This window comes from Cupressus sempervirens, chromosome 1 (genome assembly GCF_028749045.1).
Source record: "Cupressus sempervirens isolate cs-2001-9-10 chromosome 1, ASM2874904v1, whole genome shotgun sequence".
NCBI lineage: Eukaryota > Viridiplantae > Streptophyta > Pinopsida > Cupressales > Cupressaceae > Cupressus > Cupressus sempervirens.
Genome location: NC_143118.1, coordinates 435,215,528 through 435,221,265, shown reverse-complemented (window position 1 = coordinate 435,221,265; position 5,738 = coordinate 435,215,528). Strand labels below are relative to the sequence as shown.

The 5,738-nt window shown below is 34.9% G+C and overlaps 1 pseudogene; it reads right to left on the bottom strand.

Annotated features, from left to right (window-relative positions):
- Positions 1–389: 389 nt before the first annotated feature.
- LOC149578148 (cytokinin riboside 5'-monophosphate phosphoribohydrolase LOG4 pseudogene) lies at positions 390–936 on the bottom strand (annotated as a pseudogene).
- Between the last annotated feature and the right edge of the window lie 4,802 nt (positions 937–5,738).

Sequence of the window (5,738 nt, the reverse complement as noted above, 5' to 3'; positions counted from 1 at the left end):
CCTCTATTCCTAGCATACGTGGGATTAAAAACAAAGGATTTCCCTCTTTGCTATGGGTTTCTCCTTTACCTTACTTGTTGTGGATGAAAATGGAAATCTTCTATAATGCTACCTCTTCATCTTGTGCAATGTAGTGAAGGGATTCCTCTAATGGATCTTGTTGTACAAGCTTGATCTTGTGCCATTCATTTTGGATTCCAGGAATGCAAAAACATCTTGAGTGGTTAATAGGAATGCACAAATAAATATTTTAAAGGAAAAAAACAACAACATGATGTGCACCACTGTAGCCCTGGCAGCCACCTTGTTTGCAAGTGCCTTTACTATTTGAGGGTTTGGTTTGTTTTGTTTTGTTTGTGCTTTTCTTTGTAGTAATCATGATCATCAATCTACTGAGCTATGTTTGACTATATTGCAAAAAAATCAAGTTGTTCCATCTCCCAACTCAGTTTTGAAGCAACCCCATCATGAGTTGGAACATACTCCTCTAACTTTTGTACCAATTCCTTTACAATGGGAGTAGAAACAATGATCTGATGAGCAGGGAGCTTGATAAACCCCTCCTCTATAGCTTTATCGATAAAACTTAATAGAGAATTGTAGTAGCCATCAAAATGCAACAATCCCACTAGTTTTTCGTGTATGCCTAGTTGAGCTCATGTAATGGCTTCCAACAGTTCTTCCAGAGTTATGTATCCTCCTGGCAATGCTATGAAAGCATCTGATCGACGAGCCATCTCTACCTTTCTCTATTACATATCTCCCATGGCTCTTACTTTTCCTAATATTGCACTTGTGATCTCTCTAGACATGAGCAACTTGGGTATGACCCCCTAAAACATGGTCACTGCCATTATAGACTACTTGTGATACCAAATCCATTAGCCCAATGCTTACTCCTCCATACACTAGGTCTATATTTCGCGAAACTTGTTTCTTTCCTCCATGGCATCTACTCTTTGCATGGTCAACATCCACTTTTCCATTACAATTAATTTTAATACACCCATATGGGTCTCTCTTAAGTCAGCCTACCATGGGATAGAAGGGGACCAAGATTTACATTTTTGTGGCATGAAAAATAGAGCCATCACTAGCGACATGCAAGGATCTCAAGCTTGAAAAGTTAAATCCATCTAGGAGAAACCATTTGGATTGCTCTTCTTTAAGATAATCTGAACTGGGTGAAGTCTTTCAACTAATATGTCACAAGCATGTTGAACTGCTCCACAACTTTCCTCGAATGTGGTGCTTCTAGATGTAATTCCTCTATGTACTATGCTCATTTCACATCTTATTTCCAAACTTTGATTTTCTACTAATAGGGTTTGTCAGCTGGCTTTAAAAACTGGCCCAAACAAATAACTGGGCTCTAAAATCAAACACAATGATTCTTTGTTTTGCATACTTTTACCCTATCGAATCTTGTCTCATGATGAACTCTCAGTCAAAAGATATTGACTATCAAAGGTGCCCTCTCAAAATTACCTGCAAGCAAATATGTTAGAAAACCATAATTTGCATTTGGATTTGGCTTTAAAAACTAGGTAAACTGATACTTGGGAAAACAAAAACTAGGGCATTGGTTCACTGTCATGAGGGCAATATAAATCTAGGATTTGGGCTCATGAAAAATAACAAGATGCAAATGGCAAATGGTCAAAGTGAGCTACTCATAATTTGTATCTTGGAAACAATGGTAGAAAAACATTTTTTGCAAATGGAATGGACCCAGGAAAGTGTGCAGATGGATTTGTCAAGACTTGAAAATTGGCACATTTAAAGTATTTTTAGAGGGGAACATAGTGCTATAATCCATTCAATCTCACCTGTCACAAATCTTGAGATATGACATCATGAATAGGGTACTGACAAATCTGAATTTGCTAACACCGGTAAAAAGTTACAAATTGCATTTGGAATCGCATTTGAAAACTAATCAAACGGATTCGTCATAAGCTCAAAATTAAAACATAGTAGGTCTTTGACCTCTAAAATGTAACGCAAAAGGAATTTTCTCATTTTTATCAACTGGGTCAAAGCTATGGCAAGTCAAATAGGGCCTCCAAGAATTTTGAACAATTCACATCAGCATGACATCAGTAAATAACCAACTTTGAGGGATTCAAAACCTAGTCAAATGGATTCAAAATGACCCAAATTCTGAAACATAGGTTCTCTTCTATGGACACTAAACACTTCCAAAGTGGTGAGTCATTAAACATTACTGGGTGTGAGATATTCAATTGCAAACAAGGCCTTCTGTCGCTATTTGACACTTAGGAAAAAATGCAGATTTTGACATTGCTCAAAACAAGACTTCATGGAAAGGCTCAAAATGGTAGTTTATCATAATAGAACACATAGGCATACTGAATGCGAGCTGTTAGAAACATTAAACACCTCATGGCCTCAAATGGATAGCTGGGTACATATGCATCAAAAAGTGCTTATAGGGTTTAGTTTTTCAATGGTACTCAATATTCGAGATTCAATTTTGAGTGCCAACACGTTTGATGCTCTCCATGTTTTTGTTGAATTGGCTCAACAAAAATTTGACAAGGTTGAAGGATAGATTATTCTTCACAATCTTGTATGCAAGATCAATAGCTTCACATGAAACAATGTTTAACTGACTAGAGCTATAAATCTTGTTAGAAACAATAGTCCACCAAGATAACAGAGTGGGGGGGCGGAGTTGATGAATTAGTTATCCAATAATTAAAAAAATTATCAACATTAAATAATCATAACCATTTAACTAAAGTAAATAGAACCATACAAATATGCACATACACAATTAAACTAGATATGTTAACTAAGGAAACCCTTTATTAGAGGGAAAACCTTGGTGGGAATGATGCCCACAAGATGATGTACTAATATAAATATTTCTTTTTAAAGGATGGACCCTGTTAGGAGACTTTGAATCCTTGTTAGAAGATTCCAACCCTATTAGGAGTTATGCCAATGTTGTTAGGAGTTGTATAAGATAGAAGAACCCACTATCCAAACAACTTTTAGGGCAAGATCACTAAACTCACTATTTAACTAATCTCTCTACTATTCCTTGTAGAATAATTGTATGTACTATAATTTAACTTCTTTCCTCTATCCTGTCAACCAGGCTAATCACTATCTAACCTTATAGACTAGGTTACGAACCTCAAATCCAAATATCAAACTTTGGATCACACAATAAAACCTTGGCAATGAAGTTTCCTTCACTTCTACTCTACTCTACTTATCTTTGCATTCCACTCTTTGTGCCACTTCCAATCATTCACATTCTCTCCATACATGATAAAGGAAAATTTCCTTCTTTTATACCGAATCCATAAAATAATTCCCTAAGCTAGCTGTTACACCTTCTCAATTAATTATTATAGAATCACATTAAGAACACATTACACTTAGCCATAACTTTAATCTTCCACCTTATAACTTGAATATCTTTTCATACATGTATCATTATGATGAGCAAGCTTAGTTATGTCATCTCCAAAATATCTTCTTCACATCTTTAACTTTGGCTTCTTAGAATAACAAATCTGCTAAGAGACATAACAAGTTTACCAGAACATGCCTCTCTAAACTCTATCTCAGAACAATCTTCACCAAAACTTGCATAACTTCTTCTAGATTTAATATCTTATGCTTTTAAGGTTTTTTGCATATACTAGACACTTAGTAGCATCTCCCTTTAACCTTGCTACTAAAAGTACTCAATGATCTATCCATACCAACTTGATCTTTTTGTTGTTCTTCTATCAGATACCACAAAAAACTACAATGTTGACATCAATGACAAATACAGTCATGAATGTAACATATCATCATGATAATATTCTAATCATGTTTCTACAATACTACCCCATAGGAATATCATCACCATTCATGCTTCCAAGAATCTCCCCCTTTAGCATTGATGGAAACATAGGTGAAATCATCTAGTTCTAAGAATACCAACTACAAAAAATAGTTAACCTTTCTTTTTAAATCCTCTTCATCAATCCTTTTCAAATCCTCTTCATCAATAATTCTCCCCCATTGATATACCTCAATGTGCTTTACATCAAACAATTTTTCCATGTTGTACTTCTTTTTTATGCTATACTTTTCCCCCATTGCCATCAATGTCAAAGGTTTCAACAACCATCAAACTCTGAAACAACTATTTCTAGTTGGCTCAAGTGTCCAAAGACACTATTCAAAAACAACATCCAACAAGAGTCCTAGATGACTCTGTCCATCATAGATACCCCCCCATATAGGAAGCATCAATATTCAGTCCAAACAAATAATGGTGCTCTATTACACTAGACTAGTGCACTCTTGCATCATCTACTCTGATGTAGGAAGGGGCATAATCTCTAGTATACCTCACAAATACCTATAAGTCCCTTAGGGAAGAGGCTTAGTGAAAATATCTACAATCTTCTCTTTAGTGCTCACATACTCCAATCTAATTTCCTTTTTTGCAACTTTCTCTCTCAACATGTGATACTTGATAGAAACATGCTTGGTCTTAGAATGCAACACTAGATTCTTAGACATATTTACTATGCTTGTGTTGTCATAATGTATGACAATAGGTTCACTGAATTCTATCCTTATATCTTTAAGCATCTGCTTCATCCAAACAACTTGATTACAATTGTTTGCTGCCACAACATATTCTCCTTCTGTTGTACTTTGTGAGGTATAGTCTTACTTCTTGCTTATCTAAGAAACCAATCTTCCTCCAAGAAAGAAGGCTCCACCATTGTTGCTATTTTTGGCATCCATACTACCTGCCCAATCAACAATAGTATAAGCATATAGAGTGAAATCATTAGATCTATCATTCCACAACCCAAACTCTAGTGTTCCTTTTAGGTATCTGAATATCCTTTTAATTGTTACATAATGTGCTTCTTCTAGATCAGCTCAGAATCTTACAAAAATTCCAATTGCATTTTCTATATCTGGCCTTGTATGAGTCAGTATTGCAATCCTCTATTCATAGATTTGTACTTCTTCTATTCAATAGTAGGTGTCTCATCCTTTATAGATAACTTATGTCCAGTTATCGTAGATATTCCAATAAGTTTGCATGTTTCCAAACCAAACCTTTTTAGTAAATCTTTCAAATACTTAATCTAAGAAATAAAGATTCCCTCTTTGTCCTACATAATTTGTAATCCTAGAAAATATTTCATTTCTCCTATTATTCTCATTTCAAATTCCTTCTTCATTTCTTATGCAAACTTTTCACTTTCATCATCATTTCCTCCAAATATGATATCATCAAAAAATATTACCAAAATCATTAATCCATCATCAATTTCTTTCCAATAGAGATTACTATCTACCATACCTTTGCCTTGTTCATTCATCTTGTTCCTGAATGTCCATTTAGTTCCTATCACATTCTTATTTGCTGGTCTAAGGATCAATTCCCATGTCTCATTCTTTACTATGTGATCCAATTCCTCTTTCATAGCTTGTTTCCAATAATCATGTTTACATGCTTCATCTACATTCTAAGGTTCAACTTGAGATATCAAACATAGTTCTTTATTGACTCTACTTCTTGTCATTACACCTTTATCTCTGCTTCCAATAATCTGCTCGGGTGAATGATTCTTTGTCATATTCTTAGCTAAAGTAGGAGTTTTTATCTCAACTCTTGGCTCTGTTGAAGATTCTAAGCTTTTTTCCTACCTTGGCTCTCTTTCATTCTGCAAATCATTTTT